The sequence below is a fragment of the Xylocopa sonorina genome, chromosome 3, assembly GCF_050948175.1.
Source record: "Xylocopa sonorina isolate GNS202 chromosome 3, iyXylSono1_principal, whole genome shotgun sequence".
Lineage (NCBI taxonomy): Eukaryota > Metazoa > Arthropoda > Insecta > Hymenoptera > Apidae > Xylocopa > Xylocopa sonorina.
In genome coordinates, this window is record NC_135195.1 from 16,425,704 (window position 1) to 16,453,622 (window position 27,919).

Below are 27,919 nucleotides of genomic sequence, written 5' to 3' on the forward strand. Positions count from 1 at the left end.
GCGAAGAGATGAAAGGACCGATTTGAAAAGACGTCGAAGCGGAACGAAAGAGACAGGATGCGAAGAGGAGAGATTTAAAAGGAGCGCGGAGTCTAGAAATCGCTTTCTCCGTTATCCTATTCTCGATCTTACTCTCTCGTTAATTTCGTTCTATTTAACGTAGATCCTTGCAGAAAATAGGCACAACTGAAACGACGAACGTTGTTGTTGATGATATAAACCATGTTTTGTACTGAATAAGCATAAGTGTCTCGTGTGTTACGACACGTTGCATTTGCATAAACATTCGTAGTCTAGTTACATCGGTAATACATACATTAAACGGAGTTTTTTTCACGGCTTATGTAGATAAAAGTTCGATTTCCCACCGTTTACAAGTTATGTCACTCATTCTCTCGTTCTGGATGTTTTTCTGCTATTCCGCCGGACTGTATCAACATCCATGACGCGAGAGGGAGAGGAGCAGGCGAGGAGGGAAAAAGGGGGAAGAAAAGGGAGATCTCGTCCGACACGAGTTGACACCAGCACGCGACCAACAAAAAACCGAGTCCGGGAACTCCTACGGTACTCTTAATTATCTTGTTAGTCGAGCAGCCGGTTGCCTCTGCTCCTCTAAATGCCAACTCGTTCTTTTCTTTTACGCCCGACGCGCGGATTCCGTTGCCTTCGATCCAAGAATTGCCATTTCACGCTGGACTCGACGATTGGCAACCGTTCAGAGCGCCTTGCCAAACCGATTCTTGCATTTGTTTTAAACATCCTGCTATAACGTTCCATTAATCGCCGGTTCGTCGCGGTACACTTTAAAGGATTTCACGAATCCATCCGAGAACACGTTAGAACCCGTGAGCAAGTTGCTCGCGAGTTCTTCTGCCATCTTAACCGATCGGCGAGCGTACCGTCGCGTTATTTTTCAACGCATAATAGCAGTCTGCATATGTTCGAACGTGAATGCTTACGTTATTAAACGATTGACTCAATTCAGAGGTAAATTAACGGACAACGGGCTTAAGTCGACTGCTTGCTAACATGCAAACGGTCCCGTCCAATTGAGGACCACCCAAACTGTTCCTTTCATCTCGAGACGATTCGTATCCCGGTCCTATTGGCCGACCGTTCTAGAACAACCGAGTCCGCGTCGCACGATCTTTCGATTTAGAAATTTCAATCGATTCGTACGAGCTCTCGATTGAAATCGCGACTCCTTGCTCTCTTCGATTCCAATTCCTTCTTCTCGAACCGATTTCTCGCTGAGCGTTTCAGGAGCTTTTCGTCGAAAGAATGATCGATGGACGGTGCTACCACCTCCAGCTGCATCTCGCTTATAAGAATGGATTTACCGAGACTTTAACAAATGTTTATTCGTCACCCGATAAAATCCGATAATTTCTAGGTCGATCCCGCATGCGTGGCTGTTTTAATTAACCCGTGATACTCTCAGCGAAAGGTTTGTCGACCCCGTGAGAAGAATTCGACCCGAACGAACGCATTAGACGCCCTCATGGCCGCGCGGCGCCAATTGCCGGTGCGGCATCGTTTTTCTTACCAGCATGCCCGTGCCGTTCGGCCGCTTTTCGTCGCCCTGAGAGATTTCGTAAAGGATATAAATTATCGCTGATTTACACGCGCTCACAAATCCCCGTAAAGAATTGTACGCGACGAAGAGCGGAATTGTCGACGATCAACGATCCGTTGGAGGGTAAACGAGACGCGAGACATCCAACCGCAGAGAAGTCACAGAAATTTGTCGGGACTTAATCTCTACGAGAAATTACGTATCCGTCGTTTCTAGGGTGACAGACCGTTTTCAAGGCGCGAGGTTAAGAAATCGAAGACGGTTTTAGGAGTATTCCCGTGTACCCTGCCACCGTTCGGATCCGCCTCAACTTTGCCGGGCTCCCTAGAGCCTGTTCTTCTTTTACTTTTCCCAAATAAAGCGACAGCTAATCGATAGTCCGTCAAGTTCCCGTTTCCTCCTCCTATTTTGGTCGATGATTTTTTGCGCCCCCTCGGGGACATCGACTCTCGCGTCCTTCCTTCTCGCTCGCGGCCAGTTTAAATAATTGCCTTTTCGTTCGGAAGATTAACAGACGTCCAAACACCTTTTACGAGAATCACGACGCATGGATGGAAGAGACGATTATCACCGAAATTGCAACCGATCTATCGTTAATCCAACAGCAACGTACAAGGAGCGAGAAAATAGAGAAGAAGCTCTGGGGATGGGCAAGGTAGAGACTAACCGAGAGCTGTACGCCGTGGTATATGGATAGGCAATATGCGAGGGGCGGATGCGCGCGTTCGCTAGATGCGATCGGACAGATGCGATATTGCCGTCGTAGCCGGAGCTGGTCCGTCGTGATCTTGACATTTCCTGTGCCTGTGGCGCGCACGCGAACGCCGTTGCTCTTCTCCTCGCCCGCCACTTATCTCTATCTGTCCTTTTGTCCGCCTTCGGTCCCTATCCGCGCGACCGCGATCCGATCTGCCAAGCGCCAAATTCCCGCGAGGATTCCTCGAACTCACCCCTGATTTCGCCGAACTCACCGGTTTTTCGCGAGACCGTGGTTCGTGTTCGACTTTGCTACGCATCACTCCGGTTTGCACCGGCCGCGACCGCTCCGTGGCAAGCGGAAACGACACAGTTCCGGTTGTCAGGATCCTCGAGAAGTCGAGACTAAAAGTAAACAAGAATTTTTAGCAAGAATTTGTCCGTTTCTTCTTTTAAATCGATGATAAATTTAAACTACCCTCATAGAGCAGGCGATACGCGTAACGTCCAGCGAATAATAGGGGCGGCGCGGTAAAAGGAGAGCGTAGGCACTGAAAAAGGCGCGTAGTCGAGATTGAAAGAAGACGTCCCCAAGATCGTGCGCAAGCTGCGGTAAAGCGAATCGCGATAAACTGCGCTAAATGCGAATGGACGGGCTTTGTGAGGGACGAGAAAAGGCGGAAACAGAAGAACGGAGCGGGCAGCTGCGTCGGAGCGCCATCGGGTCTGGGCCAGCGTAGCCTCTGGCTCGTGGGCGTGTACGTTCCATCGGAAAAGTGGGCGAGTATCGCGTAACGAGCCGCGAACGTCTTCCAAATATAGCGGAACAATGTCGAACAACGGACGGTGACGGCTACCGTGCGACAATGAAAAGTCGAACCGCGATGATCAGTTCGAGGAAAGTTTGGAGAATGGGCGACCGGAAGTCTTTCGTCTCGGAAGGCACGCGTCGGCTTCCAAGGGGCGTCCAGTGAACGTCTCACTTCGTTTGGGTGGACGCCTCGTCCCCAACGAGCCGTTTAATCGTTCTTCGCCCAGCGACAATGGCATCGCGCGCTGACTGCGAACAATTTTCTTTTCCCGACGCGCATCGCCGTCAGCCGAGGGTGGCTCTCGCATCCGCGGGGTTTACTCGATTTTCGAATTTCTTGCGCAATTCGATGGAAAGTTAATCGCGTCGTTTGTCTGCGCGTATACGTGCAACGATACAGAGGGAGGCGACGCGTGACGGGTATCGTCACGGCACGGTGAAATAGATGGGCGTGTGCGCGCACGTACGCGCAAGAATATAGCGGCGAGGCGCGGTGGTTGGTAGAAGGAGAGCGATCCTCGTCCATAAAACACGGCGGACGCGGAGCTTTATTTTATTTCATTCAATTCTTCACGGGCGGCAACCGCCGGAAGAATATGGAATCGAGTTGTTACGCGGCAGCTCTCGGTGGATGACGAGATACAGAGGGTAGGTGGATATCGGCAGTTTCGTTGCCAGGGGACAGACTCCGTGCGACACACGGCGCATAAGCAAGTGCCGGGGGCACGCGACCACGCCGTTACCACTCGTCTCTTCTCTCCTCGTCTTTTCCCCGTTTACCTAAACGTTTCACGCGTGTCTTAATTTCGACGCGAATCCGCGATTTGCTTCACGCGGCTAACTCGAGACAGAGGGGAAAATCAGAGGAGGAGGAGGAGGAACGCGACGGGCGAACCGTGGCGGGAGTGTGGGTCGCTCGGAAAAAGCGTCGGAGGAGCGGAGTAGGTGGGCGCAGGAAAAAAGCGATGCCGTAAAGCACTCAGCGGGGAGCGTGATCCGCTTACGAAAGTCAGGTGGGCCTGCGTTACTGCGTTACCAAGTTACCGCTTTACCTAGCTGTCCGCAGCACATCCATATACGCGCGTTACGACACGGGGCCGTGACGATGTTTTACTTTTACCCCGGTGCCGAAGGGAATACCCGCAGACTTTTACGATTTCACGGCCGGTATCAGCATCGACGTGGGAGGATAAACGGTCCGCGGATAGAGACAAACTGTGGCGAAGAATAATCGTTGGTCCGCGGAGGACCGGGTCTGCCGCGCGGGGAGCGGTTTAACGACGCGAGGGTTCAATGAAATAATTATGGGATCGGTGGGTGTTCGCTCTTCAGTGGCTGTGTAACAGCGCACTGGCTGCCGCGAGATGCTTTTTCGGTGCCGTTCCTTCGCGAGGAGCGTGTCGTTTAATAAGTTAAGCGACGACGACGCAGCTGCTCGTCTTAATGAAACATTAGCTCGGATCCAGGCCTGGTTCTCGACGCAATATCGTCTTCCATGTTTTCTTGCCGCTTAAGCCCGTCATCGCTCTCTTTGCACCTCGTCGATTCATCTTCCCTCTCCCTGCCTTCTCTCTCCCTCTCTCTCTCTCTCTCTCTCTCCCTCTATCTTTGGTCATTGACAATTAAAAAGAGTGAATGCACGATCGTGCGTGCGCCGATAAGTCGAGGGTTGAACGCGATGCTCGTCGATGACACAGTTATATAAAGAGGCAACGTGAAACGTTATTATTGCTAAACGCGTTCAATTGCTGTTCTAGGACACTCCGATTCTCGTTCAATCTGACCCGTGATCAACATCGCGACGCGAGCAACCGCGCGCGCCTCGCCTCCCCGGATTCCACTCTCGAGCGTCGTTGATTCTCAGCGTCATACGGCTGCTCGCGAGGTCAACGCGAGCCGTTTGGCTGCATTTGCCTCGTACGGCTACCAATCGTTGGTCTCCACCCTTCGTTTCGTCCGTTTCCTTCGTCAAAGGGAGCACAACTTGGGAAAGATTCAATGAAGACGGTCATTCAACACGGCTGGAATTCCATGCAGCGTTGCTACCGAGTGCTCGCGTTCTCGCAGAGGAGAAAAGAATTCTTAGACCTTCTCAGCCAAGTTATTCCAAATTTTAGGAACAATACTCGCGTTTAGATCGAGCTGTACTCTTCACGTACTTTCGTACGTTGAGAAAGAAATGTAAAACCAGGTGACCACGTTGCAACCCCTGTTTCCAATGCAAAGGGGATGCACGCACCGATGGCGTGTGCATCCGTCTCATAGAATCCTCCGATCCGTGGTGTGCAGACGGTTGAGAAAGAGAAAGTCGACTAGCGAGTAGAAAAACAGCGTATGCAAAGCGAGGGATGGCGTGGTCGGGGGTGGAAAAGGGGCATTTCCTAGATAGGAGGCAACGGGCGCCGGCTACCGGTTCGTCTCGCTCGGGAGACGCAACTTTTTTGCGTTCACCGGTGCAACGGAGTCGCATTATTATTACGGGCGTGTGCCGTATCGCAAACTCTCGCTCATCGTCGCGCGTACAAAGCCGCCGCGCTCGCGAGAGACTGGTCTATTCAGAACGTAATTAAAAGCTGCATTCAGACGAGCCGCGCGTACCCACCCCCGTGTGCTTCGGCGAGCCTCTCCTTCGCGACAGACTTCTGGAAGTCAACCGCGGCAATGCCATCTCTTCGTGGCCTATTGTTCCTTCCCGTGACATCGCCGCCTTTTTTACTGCCACTCGAGCCACCGTCGAGGTTGGCGTTTCCATCGTTCCGGCTCCGTTACCAGAAAAGAACTGCGCGTCGATGCCCGGACGTGGGGGGAGAACTGGCGAACTCTGCACCTCGAAAAACCCACCGATACGTTTTTCCCTGCCATCCTTGTGTTTTACCTGCTCCACCCTTCGTGGCTGAAGCCTCCTCTATCGACAGATTCTTCAGTTCCCGTCGAGTTCGTTCTCGAATACAGAAATACAGAATCGTTGCACAGAGTAAAGAGGAAAGCGAATTTCCGACTGATATTTTACTCTATCAATTCGTTGAGAGCGTTAGCATAATTAAGATGAGGTGGAACCGTGCTGAATGGACCTCTCGTCCGAGGAGGCCCAAGTCGCGAAAGGGAACGGTACCTCTCGATCGATGGTGAAAAAAAAGTCAAGTATCCACTCCTGAATCAACATAACAAATTCAATCGTACGGTGTCGTCGGGCTGACCGCTCGGTGGTCGCCACGCTAACCGCTACCGTCGACGTCCCTGGCAAATATATGGGTGACATCAGCATATGCATGAAAGAAGGGTAGACCCTGTCAATGTGGGTGCTCGGCGGTATCGATTGCCTTTCGACTCCTGCACGGTCCGCGTTACGATCCTGGCGAATCCTCGAGTAGCCTAGTTGTCTTTTCGAAATAAGAACCGAAAGAAGCGAACCAGCTGCCGTAATATTCGATCGGCCCCGAGAGTTCTACGATCGTGGCGCGTAACGGAGAGCAAGTTCCGAGACCCGTACACTTTTTCCCTTCTGCCGCGCGTAATCTCTTCCGTCTGGCTACGATTTTACGCGACTCTTCGTCCTGCGGTTCCTTTTCTCGCGTGCCGCGCCGCGGTTAATTGGAAAAAGTCGATTTATATTTATGAGGAAGACGCCGCGAAACTTCCGCCGGTTCGAAACGTACGAATCGCCCGAGCGATTATTAAAAGTAATGCGAGTATACCAAAGCGCAAGACCGTTTTTCGGAGTAGTATAACTGTACGTATCGATAAACGGAGAGGCAACTGGAAAGAGGGGCAGCTCGTCCCTGAAAATTTCACCGCTCGACGAAAGGAGAGTAGCCGTGTTGTCGGGTTCTAACGGGAAAAAGAAGGTAAAGACAATATTCGACTTTGGTCGTGGTTCGTTAGCGGCTCTAGGGAGTTAATTAGCGAAAAAGTTAATTTCTTGTTCGCTCATAATCGGATGCCCCTGATGAAATACGAGCTTGATAAAGACGGTTGAAACTGGAGTTTTTGGAACGTGGGGGAAAAGAAGGGTACGTCAGCTGGTTAATAGATTAACGACGTTCTACGGAGCTCGTAGTTGCCCAGTAGACTCCTTTCGCGTCAACGCGTACGTATCGAACGATAAGTAAGAGGAACGCCATCGAAGAGTTATGCATTTCGAATCGAAACTTGCTTTTCGCCATTCTTTTTTACCCGAGTCGGTGTCTGATGAAAACGGTTTTCGACGAAAGAAGAGAAGGAAGGAAGGAAAAGACGGACGACGTCGAACGATGTTGCCCAGGTCCTGGGAAAGAAAAATATTTTTGTTTCGCTCCGTCCTATGCGGATCGCCCGTTGGCGATGAACTTTCTGAATAATTACCGGCGGCATGAGCTTGATTCATCACCGAAGTTCGCCTACCTAAGATGCTTTATCTGCGCGTCGCAGTCTCTGCGAAATTAATATGCTAATACCCGTGTGGCTCCCTCTGCTTCAACCCCGTACACCCCGGAGCGGTGGCTCTACGGACATTCCCGCCCCTCTGCGAACCCTCCGCTGCTCTACGCTCCGCGACATCGAACCCCTGAATCGGAACGGATCGGCAAACAACGAGCGTCGCGTTCACGAGCTCGTTTCCTCGATCGCGGCGATTTTGCGTTTTCGAAACGTGGCGCTCCGGCGGTGGTGGTTGCGAAACGGGCGCGACTTTCTCCCGATAAATCGTTAAACGATCGAGCCGCGGGGACGTAATCGACGCTTAGGAATTCATGGCTGTGCTAATAACGCGTTGGGAAACCGCGCGCGAACCGAACCGTTTCCGTGACGACTCGCGAATCGCGAACGGTCGAAACGTTCGAACAGTGATTAGCCGGGGTGATTGCGCGTGACGCATCGTTACCACGATTTACGCGTACCTACATACGTTCGAGGTATAACGTGGCCAGTAACGCGCCAATTATCGCTCGTTCGCTTCAATTAACGGTTAACAGCTTCTCTGGAACAGTATTAAATCGTAGTCGACAACAACTCGGATAGCTCCATCCATCTTGTCACGGTAATGAGTATCCATAAGCTACGGATATACGCATTCTTTCTCGGTCATTTCGTCGTATCCATTTCTTTTTTTTTTTTTATTAATATGGTGTACAAAAATGAAGGATGCTTTGTGCTCTTCCTCTCGTCTTCGCGTACCCGGTTTGCTCCAGGAACGTAGATGATGGAGGAAAATCGAAAGCAAAGCTACTGGAATTTAGTTGATTAGTTCGATGGAATGGAAATTTACGTTCTCGTCGCGATAACGCGTTCCATTTGTTTCACGTTGTGCTCGCGACAAATAATGGAAACATTAACGGTTGACGAATATTTTTTAATGCTACGCGATCGTTCCGTTCCACGACGATAATTCGAGCAAAAAATATTGCGTTTATCGAAACGAGTCGAGGAGGTTGGCAGGGGGTGGTTAGATTAACGTTGACGGTCTCGAATCGATCGAAAGGTTCCCGCACGGACATGGACATCCCCGCGATTAACCACGGATCGTGGTAATTGAACGAGGCTTCGGTGAAACCACGAAAAAATTGATCCACCGACGGCTGGGCTATTGTGTAATTTAGTAATGAAGTCTGTGCGTCGTTCGAGCGCGCGCCACTAAATCACAGGACGTAGATTGGGGCGCGCTCGGCCAGCTGTGACCCAGTGCTTTCCGCTAATTTGCCGTAACTCTCGTCCTCCGTGCCCCCTTTCGTCCATCCCCCTGTTACCCTGAGAGAGAGAGAGAGAGAGAGAGAGAGAGAGAGAGAGAGAAGAAAAAAGAAATCGCACATACATTTTTGCCAACGTTCGCGATACCTCGTTTAGTCAACGGTCCTCTTTCGCTTTCTCCGTTAACTGTCGAAACAGCAGACTGTTATAGCCGATAGCGAAATATTATTGGACGTCGTGTTCATCGTTAATCGATTTAGTAGAACGCGTTGCAACCCGTGTGCACATATTTGTGCGTTTCGGTAAACCTCATTCAAGTCCCGCGTGCGTACATTTCTGCGGCCTGGTAAATGTGAGGGCAGGGTACCGTGCACTGTAATCCGTGCGCGTGTCTGTTATTTAAATATTTAATACTTTGCGCGTAGCAAGTTCGAGGAAGCCCAGCCGCCCAGGTGGGGTGTCGGGTTAACGCGTTCGGATTGATTTAAGTCCGAGAGATTCGCGGGTCGAAGATGGAAGCGAGGCACGGTGGACACACGGGGATGGTGCGCGCACCGGCCAAGTCAAGGTTACAATGGGATTATGCCTTAACGTATTGGAGTGTCCCAGGGAGGAAAGAAGGGGGACTCGTACCGATATGTGTGTGTATATACGCTATGCGGCCCGTGGTATGTTGAATATGCTCGCTATGTCGACTCGTGTTCCGGTTTTGATGCGTGCGCGAGATAAGATTGCCCTTTGTTACCACGACTCGTGTCTTCGAGACCCAGGAACCACCACCGCGGCTTTTTACCTACGATCTTTCTTTTTTTCGGTGCCTCTTGCCCGCTCTCTCTTCCTCTTCGCCCTCTTGCTCGCTGGTAGCCTTCTCTACCTCCATCTCTTTCTCTCGTTCCCCACCCGGTTGCTTCTTGGGCCGCTCTTTTCTTCGGTACCAGGCTAGATTCCGTCGAATCGTGCACCTCCTGTGGCGCGGCATAATACTTTCAGATCGCGCGCCATCGTAAACTTTCGTCGGCTAGCATGTTGGTTCCGCGAAACAACGACTTTTCTTTCGCGTCGACGAATGCTTTCGACTGCATATTCACCTAGCCGATTTTTCGTCTCCCTCGCCTCCTCCGTCGAGCTCTCGATCTCCTTCCGATCGATGGCTGCCGCGTTACGCTCAGAGACGCGAGAGGCGTAATCATTTTTACACAATTACATAACCATCGATTGAAAAGGTTATCGCCTGTCGCGGGGATATCGGAAATCAGAAATACTCGCGCGTGCTCGACTCGCGGAACGACATTAGCGTCGAGTACACTCGCTGATGCGAAACAGGACGGATCAATTTGGATCAACTGGAAGAGTTGAAGCCAATGAGAGGATCGTCGATCGAAGTGAATGAAAAAAACCTGGCAACGATTCGGTTAATAACGCTAGGCGAGGGAGAGAACGCGGTAAGAGGGTCGACGCGGCGCAAAGTCGAAGTTGAACCGGAGTGCAGCCAGGGCAGGGCACGGCGAGCAAAGGTAATACACCGGGATGAGCGGAGAGGGTAGGTAACGCGAGGCAAGGCGAGACGAGAGGAGCCATACGGTGCCGTGGTGTGTGGAATGGAACGAAAGGAACGGGACGGAACGGAAAGGAAAGGAAAGGAACGGAACGGAATGGAACGGAACGGAACAGAGCGGAGTCGAGCCGGTATGGGTACAGGTACGGGCACGGGTACGCGGTTCGAGGAGAGCCGAGTCAGGGCATCGTCGAGATATGCCCTGCCTACGGGTGCAACGACCCCGGTGACCTTTGTCCGGTCTCTGCTCCGGCCTGGCCCCGCGCCGGTACCATCTCCTACCTCCGAACTCGGACTCGAGGGACGGCGAACACGATGCACCGAACCACCGGCCGATCCTCGACCTACCACCGGCGAATCTCTCTCTCTCTCTCTCTTTCTTTCTCTTCACTACCTGCGCCCGCGAACGATCGACCGTCGCGTATAGGTACCTAGTTACAGCTCTCTAGTATTCGAGACGAAACTAGGAAGAAGCTGTTTCTGATCGTGTACCATCGGGCCGACAAGTAGCCTCGCTGAACTCTGCTCCCCGGCACTTTGCCTCGCGAAATCGTTACATTATCCAACCTAAAATCGAATCTTGCCGATCTCTCGCGTTCGAGCGAGAACTAGTTTCGGCGATGCCGGAGATACCGCACACCGATGATCGTTCGGTGCTAGGCTGCGCGGGCTGCGCTAGAGAACGCAACGAATACCGTGGAACGCTTCAACGTGCTTTTGTGATCCCCGCTGTGTGACCAGCGAGCTGAAATTGCCGCTCGTAATTAAGATGAATTCGTGGTAACGGTAAGATGAAACGAAGCCCAGCCACGATCTAGTTCTCACGCGAGATCTCTCGCCGCGTAAGAAATAGTCGGGACACAGCGCGAGGAGTTGCCCGGCGGAGAAGCGTCGAGGAGAAGGACGGGTCATCTTTCGAGGTGAGGTTTAATGACGCTATAAAGATCTGGAGATGGTTAGGTGGACGAAAACGAGCAACAAGCCTGTATATGTGCTTCACATTTTTTCGAGTACGATGACCGTGTTGCCCGCGATCGCGGCGAGATCGTGCGACGTTCGCCTGGAAAACTGCCACTCTCCTCTACCGATCCCCGTTGCTCTCGCCGAGTTTTCTCGAACGGACCGTACCAAGCTCGTTAACCTCCGTCGAACGTTTGTAACGGCCAAAACTAAACCACGGACGACGCGAACGCGCGTGTTCGAACGGCTGGAAATTGAGAATCGATGGCGTCGTATATTCGAATACCGCGCGATTATCGATCCTCGCGCGCGACAAATTAAATCGAGTTTGCGAAGCGCAGGTGGCGTTGCGCTAATTTACCGGCTCGTTTCGAAGGGTAGGCTAATTATCGCGCATGAGAAAACATCCTTGGAACTTTCCGACTAATTTGGGTAGAGAGACGCGAGGAGGGGAAGGGAGAAGAGAAGGACAGCCGGGACGGATAGAGAGGACTGGAGAAGACCAAGTTACATCTCGGCACTCTCTTTTAACGTATGAAACACCGATCCTTGCGATCGCGGCGTAATCGTTTCTCCTCGCTTTCCAGCCGCGCATCGACCGACAGCCCGGTTCGTCAACGAATCGCGAAGGATTCCGCGGAAGAAACTAAACGAGCGCTTAAACACTCCCTGCATCTCTCGAACCGTTTTCCCGATCATCAACAGAAGATTCTCCGCGATTTTGGAAAAACCGTGTTGATATTTTAGCTCGCTCGAAATTGTTCTCTAATGGTCGTCGTATGTCCTGTCGAACAAACACGCGGGATACGTTCCAGTACCGAGTGGAGTTTGCAATCGCGTCGACGATTGCGGAAACACCGCAGACGGACGGAGAAAAAAATGGGAACTCTATAATTAAGCTCGATCATTTTTCTTCCGCGCTCGTACGCCCGCCTGGGTCTCGATTCAAGACAGTTTGTTTGAACAGGTTTAGGATAGGTAGCAATCGCGGAGTCTACCGATCTCTCGGTTAACCTCGCCGGCGAGCGGTAATCCTGGCTACTTTGCGGTCGTGCGATTACCCATCGCTTAGTTATGCCGCGGCAACCCGCGGGATACCTTTCGTATCTCGATGGCAACTTGCCAATCTACCCCTCCCCACCGCGACTCGTCATTTCGGTACTTTTATTCGCAGAGGTTCGATCTTGAAAAGCCGTGAATCACCGCGCGTCCTGGTATATACACGCGCGGCGCGCTCGTGTACGCGCGGAAGAAAAGGAGGCAGCCGCTAGAAAATTATATCACACCGCATCTCTCGGTCCGACTCGCTACGTAACGCGCATACGTAATGAGGAAACGAACGACCGGCTGAACGAGAGAGCACATGCCGCGTCCCTACCATTTCTCTTCCACATCGCCCCTCGCGCCGCGGCGACTCAACTCTACCCAGGCTCGCCTGTCCGTCATCGTCTTCTTCTTCGTCCCTCGGTATCCGTTTCCACGTGTCTTTCCACTCCTCTAACCACTCGTCGTGGTTCGTGTAAAACACGACGGTGTATACCTCTGCACTTGGAGCGTCGCGTAACATCGGGAACGCGGCTACTCGAAGAGCCGCCGCCGCTCAGCCGTGGTCACCGTGGCACTCGAGGCCAGTATCAACATCGTGCAATTAACGAACGTTCGAAGAATAGCTCGAGAACTCGCTTCGATGCGCACGCGATACAGCACTCCGCGTACGAATCGGTGGATGAACGACGTTCCTCTGAGCATTGCGACATCTATAAAGCTATAAATCAAACCTGACCACTATACGATTCAAAAGAATCGCGTAGCCGCGCGTAATTATCGTTATTAGCGTCGAGCTACGAGATGGGATCGGGTGAGAGGCTTCTACTTTTCACCATTTTGCCTTCAGCATCGTGGAACCGAATCTCTACCGATCGAAACGCCGCGTAAACGCTCGCGCTCGCTTTTACGACACTGCAAAGTCGTTTCTCTCTTTCTCTCTCTCTTTCTCTCTCTCTTTTAATTTATAAACTGCTCGCACGAAAATATTCCACGCGTTTGCTCGATGTCATTGCGGACGAATATTTCGAAACGCGTCAGGTGACTCGATGAAATCGACAGCCGCCAAGGTGCGCCATTATGTACCAACGTATCGAGGTGCTCGTTCCTCGGACAGATATTGCACTCGGTAAAAAAAAAAAAACGCTTATTAGCAATGATCAGTAGTTTTTTCTAACATTTGCGTAATATCGGACAAGTCGAGCGACGTTGAGTATTGTCAGCTTTATTTGTTCGGGGAAAAAATGAGAAAACGATACGGGACCTCGTGCTCGATAGCTTAGACAACTGCTAAATTTTTTGCGGCCTGGGAAAAAAGTGTCGCGATGTTTATTTAAAATACGGACGCGCGCGTTCTTCGACGATTGCGGCATCGCGCGAAGACCGATCAAGGGAAATGGATATTTTCTAAATAGGAACGAGGAAAGCCGGTAGATCGGTTGAAACCGATGGAAAGTAACCTCCGAATCGTTAGCGCTGCGCATCGGATCGCACGGGAAAGGAAAAAAGTAGCAGCGTATGCAAACGTCGGACAAAGAGTCGAAGGAATGCACGTAGCGGCCCAGATACCTGTCGGCGATCGAGCGAGTCTCGAGGTCCGCGGCAGCAGCCCCTCTTTTACATATCGCCGAGCTGTACGCCCGCGATAGATGCGATGTCGCGATACCGCGGCGCCAACCACCTCGTCCACGTATCGCACCCGCATCCTTCTTCCCTAAACCCGGTGCACGGTACCGCACGAGAGAGGTTTCTCTCGGTGAAGAGGCAGAAGCCAACTCCAGAAATGGACGAGGAGAATGGACGAGGAGACAGGGAAGAAGAGGTAGAAGAAGAAGAAGAAGAAGAAGAAGAAGAAGAAGAAGAAGGAGGAGGTGGAGGAGGAGGAGGAGGAGAGAGGTAAGATTGCAAGGGCAGATGGTGCAAAGATCGTACCATTGTTTGCTTTCTGACAGCGATAAGTTCACAATAAAGTTACATTCGTTTCCAAGTAAATGTCTGTCCTCTGTTCGCGTCCGCTCCATCCTTCTTCGTTTCAGCCCCTCGCGCGTCCTGTCTCGCTCGCATTCTCGACTCCTCTGCAGAGCGCGGTGGGACCGCGTCGAAGCACCCTCGCATCCGACGATAACCATAACTCTCTTCGCACCCGCGCGTCTTCCGCTTCTTTTTTACTTATCCTTCCTCCGGCCTTGCTACGTCCCATTCCACTCCCGGCGTTCCACGTTTCCTCGCGGCCTCCCCGCCTACCCCCTGCCCACTCCTCTTCTTTAATCCTTTCCCTTTCTTCTCCGTTAAACCTCGATTCGAATCGAAGCGTACTTAATTCTTAACTGCTCCGGTGAGATAGTAACCGGTGGAGTACAGGTAAGCCTGTGCTCCACGTGGACACCTATGTACGTGACTAGTTAAACGAATTCTTGTATTTCACCAAGACGAGGCTCGAGTAATAATATAAGAAATGTTTAAGAACGTTCACTTGTTCATCGAAGTGGAGACACAGTCCGTTTGTCCGGCGAGTGCTCGAAGAAGAACTCGAGGTCCTCGAAAAGGGTCCGTTTCTCGCGTGACGTTAGGTGGATCTCGAGTTCCGATTCATCCGCGCGGCGTATTACACGCGCGATCATACGTGTAGAGGAGTTAACAGAGGACGCAGGGCCCGCGTGATTCCGCGTGTTGCGATTGCAGAGATGAGGAGGAAAGGAATGGCGGGGCAGGAACAATGGGGCGAACCGGCGACGAGGACCAAAAAGAACAGCGAGTAAATAGCCGCGATGGGATCGGGAAGCACCGTCGTCGCGCCTAACACCCGTACGCATACGCTTAATATCGCTCGATTAGCCTCAATTAAACGGACAGTTAAATACGCATTCCGCGCATAGCGAAGTGTTCGCGAAGGCACGAGCGTCGAGTCGAGCCTCCTCGCCTCGGTTCGATACACCCTTCCGCGCGTCTTTCTCCCTTTCTCCTTCTCACATTTTTCCCACTCTTTCTTTCAGCCTTCGTCTCGTCGCGACGCGTTTCTACGTGGAACGCGCGTAAAAGTCTCGTCGTCGCGTCTGCCACGGGGACCCTGATCAAGTTTCGACGGGACGTTCGACATCGCTTGCCCAAATTTGTTCACCCAATTTCGGTTCGCGGACGAAGCTGTCGATCGTCGAAAGAACCCGATACGCTTTGCTAACGCGCAACGTCCAGCTTCTTTTTTTTACTCTCGAGTTTCTTCGAATACGAATCGTCGATTAAACTTTTATTCGGAAGTTTTAACGACGATGGTCGTGAAGTCCGGTGAAGGAAGGGAGGAGAGAGTAATAGGGTGGGACGTGGAAACGCGTACGAGTCACAGGTATCGGGTGGGTATGGTGGTCGTGTAGCGGTTCGGAGCCTGTTTCGTAGCGTTCGACGCATTCCGAGAAACGAGCAGCCGTTCGTGGGAATAATTTAAGAAGGGCTCGCATCTGCGCCAGTTATGACAGACCGAGCCATTAAGTGGCCGTGTTTATTTTTAGAGGGAGCCGAGCTAGCGCAAAGTGGAACTCCTAATTGTTCTCGTTAACGCTCCGCTCGCATCTGTCTGAACCCGTGAACTTAAGACGAGGAGATCGAGCGCAGCCCCGATTCATCGACGCCGTCGCGGCCGATCACGAGGCTCGCGTCGACGTCGTCGCCGTTAATCGATCGGAGGAAATCAAGATCGCCACGCACTCGCATCGAGTACGTGAAATTTTCTATACCCATATCGTCGTAACCGCTAGCGGTAAATGCTCTCGATTAAACGTCAGACATTCGCAGCAAACCTCACCCTCTTCACGAGTATCGTCGACTCGAAGAAGCAGGAGAAACCAGTCGTCGGGGTGTCGCCGTTTCGCAGCGTTCGAACGTGTATCGGGATTCTATAATAAAAACATAAAGGCGGCTCGACTTCGGAGCGGTAACGTATTCCATTGCGTTCTCAGGGGTTGCGCGGTGTCACCCCTAACGACAGTCCGCAGAGCTTTACGCGTGACGTGGAAAGAGCGAGAGAGAACGAACTCGGTCGCATTTCGCAGCCGTGCGCCGGTGGAAAAAACGGATTTTCTATTTACGATGACCATTTGGATTTTCTCCCGGCTCTGGCCGTGGGGTGAGAAAGGGAACGCACGAGGAGGGAAACGCGCAGCCTGTGATTTCGTCAGCTTTATACTAAAATTCCTGCATAAAGGCCCGGCCGGCTAAAGGACAGAGCGCCCCTCGGCTTTGCGCCATTATTACGTATGCAAGTGCCGCTCGATTTCCACCCCAGAGCGACGGTATAATATCCGTACGAGCCGATGCCTGACCACGGCTAACAGACGCCGCGTTCTTTTTAACTGTCCTCGCTGGCTTTTCCCGTTCGTTCGCGATCTTTCGAACAATTTTCATTCATAAAAAGGTCGAACTGGCGAAGGGATGCTCGGCGAGCCTGTCACGCCCAAAATAAAAGGACAAGTTGCTCGGGTCGCTCGACCCGTCGCAGCCGAACTCTCCGATACAAAGTGTTCACCGTGCGGAATATTCGATGATTCGATGGGGAAAGAAATTAGGACAAGGGTCGAGGAAGGACCGTTCGAGCCTGATTCTCCGACCGAGCTTGAGAACCGCGATGAAGACGATGGCAGGAACGAGTCGAATCGATTCGTTCGTCGTCGGGACTTTTTATCCACGCGCGTTTTATTTTGCTTTCTCTGCGCGCAAGCTAAGATCGAAAACCGGAAACATGTGATATCTCTCGACTGAATATTCATCGACGCCAACTCGTACCCCGTTCACCTTTGCTGGACGTTTCCGGCCAATGATCGCAAATTCTGCTCGAACGAAGATCGCGTTCTAGATTAAGCTTGGACGACAGTCGTCACGGCGTGTCCTACGCGAAGCGTTTCAGCGGGGGTAGAATCCGTTTCGAAACCGTCGGCTCGAGAGGGAAAAAGACGGGAAGCAGGTAAGCGAGATTTGAATCTAGAACTCGGAGGCAAGGGATGTTCGCGAGCTCAATGATTTCGAACGGGCGATAAATATCGAGGTTTACGAGACCGTGTTTAATCGCGCCAGGACGTGGCGATCGTTTACCAAATCCAACCGTTTCCGGCATAAATATGCATAGCCGAGTGTATTAAAAAAAAACTCGAGACTTTTAAGCAACGTTGCTCGGGTCACGGCTTAACGATGCCGCGATTAACGACGGAGGTTCCGTCTTCCTTTGACAAAAGGTAAGAGCCTCGAAAATGAGAGATAACGGGAAGAAAATTCGAGGGGTGGGAGAAGTTTGGTGAGGAAAGGAAAGGAAAGATAGCCCGGCTATTATTCGAGATTTCGGGCTGGTCTACAGAGATATCGTGAATTATGCATGGTCAGGGCTGGTCCGCGACGGTGTGCCCTCGCCCGTTCCCATGCATACCATGCATATGTCGAATGATAGATGTACGTGTCAATTTCATCGGGATCCGTTATCGATACCAGCTATCTTCATCCGCGCGAGATTTCGATACGGTTACGACTCGACGCGTCTTCCTTTTGCGCCGGCCATACGATCCGCGAGTCGCGGATTCTCCGCGTCCGTTTCAAACGAGCCGCGTCTTCCGTTCGATATTTCGATTTCACTTCCTGTTACGTTTCGCGCGCGTACGCGTCGTTCCGTAACGCAACGGTGGGCCTCGAATGGGAGGAAGAAAGGGCGCAGCGAACGAGAGAGAAAGGAGGAAAGCAATTACACGGTGCGCCGTGATCAACGACGGGCTGACCGGTCGGTTGTCGTCGCGACGCTCGAGGCTCGCGCGTCGGGGCCCCGGTCAAGCCCGTAGGAAGCATCGCGCGGCCGTCGCACAGCCTAAGGATCCTTCTTTGGGCGCAGACACGCAATTAACTACAGGCTATATTCCTCCGGCGAGGAGGAGAAGGTACACGAGCGAACGGAGAAAGAAAAAGAGACAGGAGTGAGCACGGTCGGGCGAAAAGGGCAGCGATTCTCAGACCGTGGCCGTGCTCGACTGGGTAGCTTGGCGCGGGGTTGAACCGAACGGTCCGCCGTCGAGGAGAGACACGGCCCGGGTCTGACGGCTCGAGAGATACCACCCATCCCCCATAAAAGCTTCCATGCGTGTCAAGCGTTATACGACCACGTTACTATTAAATACGTCAAAGGTTCGTATGTTTATTGCATATTGGATGCCGTGCACTTGGGCTCCTCTACCGGTCACTGTAACCCATAACCCGTAACCCATAACCCGCAACCCGTAACACGAACCGATCGCCATTGTCGTCCACGAGTCTATAGCTAGCGTACGCATACTTTCCTCGATCGAGCCTCGTCTAATAATAATGCACCGGTCTTTATTCGATTCCTTGGTTTTTAATTGACCGCGTCGGGAGTTATCGTTCTCAGTTTCGGACGAGAGTGCCGTCGAGCGTCGATGGACACTGGTCGTCGCGTTCGACGATCGGTCGGTCGATGAAGTTTGCGGGACGATTCGGTTTGAATCGCGAGCGAGGAAGAGCGGAAAATTGCGTGGTCGTCGGGCTCGGAGTCGGGTGGCACGTTGGTTCGAATGTCGTTTCTCTTTATTCGGGAGATGATTACGCGGAGCGCGAATGAACGAGCACGTGAAACGAAACGACACGGCAATGGCGAGGGGGAGAGGAGGGACGAAGCGAAGGAAAGAATGAGCGAACGTGTTACCGAACGGTGTTTCAATCTCCATAATGACCGCTCTGTTCCCTTTCGAGCGGAGTGTGCGGGCACACGGACACCGGCACAAGGAAACCGAGTAGATGCTAATAACGGAGAAGCTCCATACTGTCCGTAGGCATCGCTCATTCAGAGACTTCTTTTGCATCCGCGTTTGTTCATCCTGAAAGAGTAACCACGAGGGCCGCGCATGCGTCCCCCGTCTTCCCTCCCTCGCGGTTTTTTCTTTGCCTTTTCCGTTTCGCAACGACCGCAACGGTCGGTTTCCCGAGACGACCGACACGCGACGAACCCTCTCGTCCCTTCACGCACCTTCGATACCACGCGGATCGAAACGCCACGTAGATTCGTTCCAATTCTCTGCTATCCGCTAATTCGAACCGATCGATCCTAGTTTTTCCCTCGTTTCCCCGCGCGTTCGCCTCTGCTCTCCTCTCCTTTTCGTTCCCATTGAAACGAGCAATTCTCGAAAAGCGTACACGTAGACGCGGCGGTAAACAGAGGACGCGACACGGGCCGGTGAGCGCACAATGTGCCCGGGGAGCCCGGAAAGACAACGCGAATCCATCATCTCTCTAGGAGGAGAGAGGCTGAAAGGGCTTTGCGGCACCGCACTCTGTGTAATTGTGGTCCCGGCCCCTGGTGGCCCGGACTACCCCGACCAGCACCCCCTTTCTGGCTTACCGCGATACGTATGGCTGCCCGACAACCTCCATCCACCTCCACCGCCACCTCCACCTACTCAACCCTGCCCTGCACCCGACCGTAGCCGGCTACCGCGGCTGGTCAACCATCTTCTCGACCAACGCTACCGCACTTTTCCCCCACCCCCCGTTAACGAACGACAACTTCTCTTTTCATCGAGTCGAACGCGATAAGTTTTAATCTGAAAACGGCTGATTTTCGCTTTCGAGTCATCTTCGATCGCGCGTCGACGCGTGAGCATTTTCCAGCCAGCGGTGGAATGATGTGGCTTGATCAATGTATTCTGTTGTACCAATGTAGAGAGCTGTAGACAGCGTTATCGCGTTCGATCGTAGCGAACTTGTTACCGCTGAGTGACGCAAGGGTGCCCCTGGTATCGTCAGTGGCGAGCAATTTTCAGCGCGTTTAAACCTTCCTTTAGAGGCATCGGTTGGCAGTTTTTCTCCGTATCGTAGCGATAACTATGGAAGCTATAGATTCGGATTGAAGAGGAACGGAGTTCCTCAGCTGCTACCGATCGTCGATGACGCGACGCATGGTGGGGTGTCGAGGTCAGCCCGTTCGAGATACACCGAGGCGCGTCGCGCGACGACGGCCGAGAGCCACGGGGGTTAGACCTCCGTGCCCTGTAGAGGTCCGGGTCCCCGATTAAGAGGTTCTTCCTTATGGTTGTACCGTTCGCGTAACCAGAAGAGAGATTCGCGTCTCTCTTTCTCACTCCCGATTCTTGCTCCCTAGACTGCGTGTCTGCGAAACTCGAGATAGGAAACGCTCTGCCAGTCGGTGCCATTCGACCTCGCACACCGTCCCTCTCCTTTTCTTCCTTCGCCTCCACCCTTTTATCGCTTTCTCGCGCTGTACGTTCGCTCCGTTCGTGCCCTCGTTCGTTTCGTCTTTCTTCCGCCTCGCAAAAGTCCGATCGTCGCCGCGAGCATCCAGTGGAGACCGCCGCGTCTCTTCGCGTGCGTTAACGCGCGTTCCGTACGACGTCGCACGGTGGTTTCGTATCGGGTTCGTCCGCGAACTTGCCCGCCCCTTCAACTTTTAACGAAGCCTATTTATAAATGGCACGTATCCGTTATAATCCATTAGCGAGCCAGCAGCGATAATTTTGGATGGTACGCGAGGAAAGTTGGAGGTAAGAGCGCGTGGTCGTTAATGGTCGGCTGCGAGTATCCTTCGAACGGGGTGGTTGCTCGGTGGGAGCGGAGTAATGGTCAGCTCCCTTTACCCTTCTCGTTTGGGGCCGTTTCTTTCTCGTTCGGTTGATTCCGGCGCGGTGGTCGGCTGGCGAGGTTCCGAGCGGAGTATACGAGGAGACGCGGGGTTGGCCAGACTCCTCTCCACGGAGATAGATGGAGGAGTTTCGCGGTGCGCGCCCACATAGCAGCAATGTAAGTCGTGCTTCTTTATGGGCCGGCCCGTGACCCCGCTACTTGTAAACCGACTAAAGATTCAGAAATAGCCGTCGCGCGTCCTGCCGGCGCACCGTGCCACCACCACCCCCTTCTTCCATCGCATGCTTCTTTTCCCCCTTTCTTTCTTCCCTTCCATCTGTCTCGGGCTATAAGACCGAGAGATCGTTGCCGTAACTTATGTGCCGCAATACGATCGAAGCGACAGAATTGCAAAGGGCAACGACGCCGCTCGTAACTGCCGCACCATCTCCGACGCGACGCTCTCCGCTTCTTCCTCGCGCTCGAGGATAATTTGCCCTCCCGGCGATATTTATGCGATCCGCGGTGTACGTCTCGGAGACGGGCGTGACACATAGTTGGGAATCGGCTCGCACGGAAAGAAAAGGGTGGTCGCGTGTAGAGAGGAGCGGTAACTTCTTACGCGACAATGGCGGCGCGACGTTTGTTCCACGATCGACAACGGATGCGACGGAAAGAGAAAGGGCCTCGTCGAGAATCGCATCGAGCCGCGCGATGCCTCGAAGCAAATCGAGCCGCGTCGATGATAGCGGCCGCCGTGTCCGAGAGCGGACTGGCTGCTATCTCCGTCACGCGTCAAACCGATAGACGATCAATGATATCTCTCGCGTGGAAACAGCCTAACGGATCTTGACTATTCATCGCTGTTACACGCCGTCTACATCGGAATCGGAGTGTACCGTTTCTCCGTGTGTCTGCCGGACGGAAACGAGTCTCAGGAATTTCTCTCGGCTGGCTCGATGGAAAACGGGCACGCGTCGAGTGCCTACGTAAGAGCACGAGGAGACGATTCCATTAACACCGTGCGCGTCGTCGATATAGGGTTCCCCGAGTGCAGCGACGAGCCCTCCCCCCGAAATCGATTCACCGGGAAAATCCATCGCTCGAAGAAGGCCAACGCGTCTGGTACGTCTACCCCCGTTCGAGCGGCTGCTCGGATTTTCGAGAGGGTGACAAGCGACGTTTCGTGCCCTCTCGTGCGGGGGGTGCCCAGGTGAGAGAGGATCGAGAGCTCATTGTCGTAATCCGCGTCATCAGCAGGCTCGAGTGGGCTACGTGTCACCGTAACAGAGCGACCGATCTCGAACGATATCGAGCATGCGGGTGGACGCTCTCGTCTATACTACGAACGCCTCTCGATTGGACGTGCTCTTTTCGCGAAATCGGAGGAAACCGTCTCCTCGATGGGTTCTTCTTCTTCTTCTACGTCGCGGCGATCAAAGAGGAAAAATTTGAAACAGTCCCGAGCCGCGGTCCGTTGGAATAGCGTTCGAGGACGGGCGATGACACCGGGTACGGGTTGGGGGGGACGCTCTGGAAATGGAAGGAGGAGGGAAAACGGACGAAGGAGATATCTCGGCGATTCGGCAATATCGCGCGGTCGACAAATTAGCGTTAATCCTAGGTCGTTAGCAAGATTGATGCCAGGATTTCACTTAAGGGCGCGCAGCCGAAGGGAAAGTTTCGACGGGTGCCGGTGGCCGTAGGTAGCATCCTCGCTGTCATTGTCGTCCTCCTCCGGGTGGCTGTAATGAAGTGGGTTGGACCGGTGACTGGCTGGTATAACACGGGCTGGTAGAACCCCGGAGTGCTTCCAGACGACATGCCTATGTATGTATATGTACTTCGTTCTTCGAGCCGAAGGAAACGGGGACGAAAGCTTCGAGGGGGATAGGAGGGTCGCGAAGGCGGAGAGAACGAGCAAAGGGGAAACGAAGGCGACGAAGAAAGAAGAGAGAGAAAGAGAGAGAGAGAGGGAGTATATCGGGAGAGCCGCGCGATGACCACGGATCAATCTACCCTTCTCGGTTGGCCACCCTCTTCTCATTCTCCGGACCCGTCTCGAAAAGTTAGGCGACGCTGGATTATCGAGCGCGCGTTACAATCGAAACTTTCTTAAACTAGCTTCGAGTCGCTTCTCGAGTACGTTCTTCTTCTTCTTCTTCTTCTCTCTCGGTTCGAGTCTCGCGTCGAAAGAGCGGCGTCGTAAAATCTCGAAACCGAAGGTTCGTCGGGACGGCTGAGAGGCGATCACGATTCGTTCGACGCGGAGGGGGAGGTGGCGAGCGAGTCTCGCGTCCGTGAATTCGGCACGGTTCGATCGAGAGAGGACGAGAGGAGAGCGAACCGATGACACGCCGCCTCGGGCGAAAATCTCCGAGAGAGGCTCGATCGCCTGGCCTCGGCTCGCCATCACCTTCTCCGCCAGCACCCCGCTTCTCGCCTCTTTCGCTTTTTCCTTTCCTCGTCTCCTCTCTCTGCTCTTCTATTCTCGTCCCAGCCCTTTTCTCTACTCTCAAAGGCCTCTCCTCTCGTTCGTCCGTTCGCTCTAACTTTTACGAGCATCTTCTACCAAGGAGTCCCGTAATTGCCTCTTTAGCGGTAACCCCCCGGCCGGCTCTTTCCTCCCGGTACCGACCGAACTCGTCGAGTGCTTCTTTCCTTGCCTCCTTTCTTCCCTTTCTTTCGCCCACCCACTCCTCGCGGCTCACCTTTTTTCTTCTCCCTCCTCTTTTTTTTTTCTTTTTTTGCCCTTCCGCCACTTCCATTTGGATTCATCACCGCGGCTATCGATCTTCTTCGAATCGCTCGAACGAACTCGCGACGATCTCGCGCGTACGCGCAACGACGGAATCTTCTTGATAAATATTATAACTTTTTTCTCTCGGCATCTTTTTCTAGCTTCACGGAATCGCTATTGCAATCGACTTACGCAAATCTTTCGTCGTAAACAATTTATTGTAATTGGTTTGGTATATTAAAGTCGTCCGATGGTATTAATTGCTGTCGTTTACTCTTCTTATTTATCGTTTCTTGCGAACGAAACTTATATAATATTTAATACGGTATTCGCGACGGAAGGGGACAAGTTGCGCGTCGAACAAATTCATTGTCCGAGATACCCAAAAATTGAATCGACCAGAATTGTATCTATCACCGCTGACAGGCGGACATTTCATCTTCTTCAGCCTGCAAAGGAAAAAGAAAAGAAAGAAAGGAAACCGGCGCGTTACATTAGACGCTCGACTGGTTCCAAAGGAGAACCCCCCCGTCCAAGTGCCGGGGATAACTCGGTTGCATTTAACGCGGGTCTTGTTCGTCGCGGCCATTCAGACTTAGCCGTAATATCCGCGGTCGATTACGGCATGTTTCGAAGTACTTAACACGGCTGTGGCACTCTCGAGTCGCGAGATATCGAAAACCGAAAAGAGACTCCTCACCAGCGGGGCTCGCCGGGCAGTTGCGAGTTGCTCGCGCAGTTTACGCGGTTTATTACGGCTAATTAATGGAGTGGACGAGAAGGAGAGAGGGTGGGTGAGGCGGTGGCGTCGCCCCAACGCGCATCGGATCCGCGTCCGAACGTGCCAGTTGCTCCATATCTGTCACGAGCGCTTCGCGAGTCACGTTTACGGCCAGTCGTAACGGTTGTACGTGCTCGCCGCGTAATTGATTCGTCTTGGTCCAACCTCCGGCTCTTGGCTCTCGGCTCTCCGAGAATAACGATGATTCTCCAGCCGTACCGCAAACCTGCTCGACGAACGTTCGCCAAGTCGTTTCAAACAGCTAATAGATATTCCTCTGTGGAGGATGCTCTCTACCGCCGGATTGAAATCGCTTTGGAAATAAAAAAATAAAAAAAACGAAAAGAAAAATGTAAAATCCAACAAATTTTGTTGAATAAAAAGGAAAAGGTAAGGGGCTCGTATGAAGACGCGCGGCGTCTTCTCTCTCGAGTCGAGTCGTAAAATTGAACGGTGGATGAAGAGCGCGGTCGAAAAATCCCAGGAAACAACGTCACGTAGGACTTTGACGGTGATTCGCGGACACCGCGGTATTTTCGCGGCGTACCCTCTTTTCGCGGAAGCAGTAAAAAATCTGACGTTAATATCCAGACGGGGAAAGTTGCGGAGGACAGCTCGGAAGCTGGAAGCCGTGCGTCCCTTCGACGAAAAGCCGTTCAGGGAATAAAAGATGCGCGGTGTCGCTTTGAGAGCCTTGGGTTTCGGCGGGCCACCGTTGCTGGCGATTTCACGCGGTACCCGCTCGAACATTCGAAATCGGTAGCGATCCGACGCGTTCCAGCCGCGAGCAGCTTAATCGCTTCGAAGATATTAGAGAGGACGCAGCGGGGGTGAATATGCAAAGTACGTTTTTCCTCGAACAGCTTTCTCTGGTTCAGTTCCCGGGGAGGGTGTGTCGTCGAATGAAAAGAGAGAGAGGGAGAGAGATCCGAGGCACGGTCCTGGAATCGGTTTACGAGGCTCGTTAAAATATTAGTCGGGCGTAAGTTCTTGGTGACACGCGGCGCGATTCGCGCTTCCAGCCTCTCGCGCCTCTCGCTCTATGCAAAATAATCGTTTCTTAATTGCAGAGTAATTGCAAATTCGAGGAGGGAACCAGGCGTTCCTTCTTCTCGAGGCGAGCCTCTCTTAAACTGTCGCCGTCTGTCGCTTCCATTATTCTCGCGAACTTCGACTTAACCCCTCGAACGTCCTCGAAAAATTACCTCTCGAACGTTTGCCTCTTCGCTTCCGCTCCTAACGACCCTCCTCGTCGGTCCATGGCACGATCGAGTCTCCCTCTCTCTCTCTCTCTCTCTCTCGTGCGTCTCTCTCGCGTCTTTACGCATATTTTCAATAATCGCGCGAACGTTATTACGAACTCGTCCGAGATTCCTTTCGGAGAAACCTGCAGCGCGGAGTAATCCGCCTCGAGGACGATCGTGTATACCGATTCGCGTGCTGCGAACTCGAAAACTCACTTTCTCTCCCTCTTTCGGGTTCTTCGTCCCCGAGCCGGGACGAGAGTGCCAGGGGAGTGGCGTCGCTCTTGCACCCTGTTCTCCTCTCTTTTCCTGGCGCGGATAACACGTTGCAGTCCTTCATGCCGGTCGGCAGGAACCCCGTGAACAAACGGGCCGCCAGCCAGCCTTATCTCAAGACGCTTTAATGTGTTTAACCCAGCGAAGATAGTGGACAATTTATTGCTCCCTATTTTAGGCGTACTCTCTCCCTTTATCCTTCCAACCCCTCCCAGGCCCTCTGGCTCGAACTCTCACCGACCGTTCCTGCATCTTTCCGCTTCGCGTCCGCGCAGCTTGCCCCCTCCGAGAGAGTTCTTTGCGACACCGCTACGACGTTTTTCTCCAACTACCGAAAACGGGGTACCGCGCGGAGAACGCGTCCGTTCGAACGGAACCGAACGGAACCGAACGGAGCGGCACTGCGGCGCGCGTTACGCACAACAGATGTTTTTCATCGAACGGAGCAGGTCAAGGGGATTCTGGGACTGTCTCGCTACGATTTACTAGCCGATGATAACGCTCGAAACACGTGCACCGTGCGGCGCGAGCACTCGCTCTCCTCGAGCTCGAAACTCGCTGGATTTCCTTCTCCGACACTTTGCCAACGTTCGAACTCGTTCCTTACGCAATCCTTATCAGATCTCGTTATCGTTTACAACGCTAGCGCTAAACGTTCTCGCAGAGCGGGACTCTGTCCGTGTTTTCGGCTTCGATTTTCGCGCGACACGATCGATTTTCCGTTTCGAGGAGCGTCGACGGCGCTAGAGCGAGAAAGAGAGGGAGGAAAAGGAAACGGGTCAGCGGATAAGCGGTAGAAGGTCGCGACCCGAACAAGCGCCGCGTAGACGGATGTTTTCGCGTTAATCTCGCGGTGGTTGAACACGCGTCGCGGCAAGCGCACCCGCGACCTTTCACCCCGCGTTGCGTAATCGACTGGTCAGACTCGTGGAAAAAATGGAGTTTCGTCGTTCGAGAAATAATTATTGTTAACCAGGAGCAGGTTTGGGAGAGCCAGGAACGAGTCGCAAGCTGTATCGCGAGGGGAAGCGGGACGACGGAGCCAGACGACAGGTCTGGATGAGCAGGATCGTCGCACTTTGACCCCGCTCGTAAAAATGTTCCTGTTACCAGTCGGTTGCAGCTGCAACCGATGCAAATATCCGCGGCGGGAACGCATCGGGGCGCGATTCGACGAACGATATCGGACAACGGCAGCAGCGATGGCGGCGGCGGCGGCGGCAGCGGCTCTTAAAAATTCTCGCGTCGAGGCAGATGGCATCGTCGAGATTATCGTTCGAAAATTTCTTGGACGATCTTCGCGCGCTGGGAACGCGATCGAAACGCGTCGGTGGGAAGGAAAGAGCGCCGTGCAGCTGCGTGTTAACGATCCTCGTCGAATGCTGCGTTTAACGTCCGATGAATCGCGGCCGGTGGCCCATTAGCGGAAACTGGATTTCTAATCGAACCCTGCCCGCAGGCGCAAACATTCTCGAGAAAAGTATCTCTCGCCAGCCGTAAAAATCCGCGCACACACGCCAGGTATTCGAAAACACGAATTCCGTTTTTTTTTCCGTGGACGGATTTTGCACCGCGCGATGCCAGGGCGGAGAACGGACGGGGGTGGGTTCGCCGCACCGATTAGATATTCGGTTTGTAACGAGTGGTAGCCGTGGCCGCATTGTCGTGGCGATCATTACGCTTAGAGATACAAAACGCGCGGCACGTGACTAGGCTTGATGAAAATGTTAATCAGCGGGGTCCCCCTCTACGGTCCTCGTTCCCCTCACTCTGATCCTCGATACCCTTTCAATGACTCGGTCCAGAGTTTTGTCGGTGAATGAGCCCCGTCGGGCCGTGGGTCCCGGTGCGCCCATACGCGTCTCCGGTTACCTCCGCGGATTAATTATGGGGTAGATCAAAAGAGCATGGCGGCCACAAAGCGGCCGATGCAACGGGTGGCTCGTTTCCGTTCGGGGG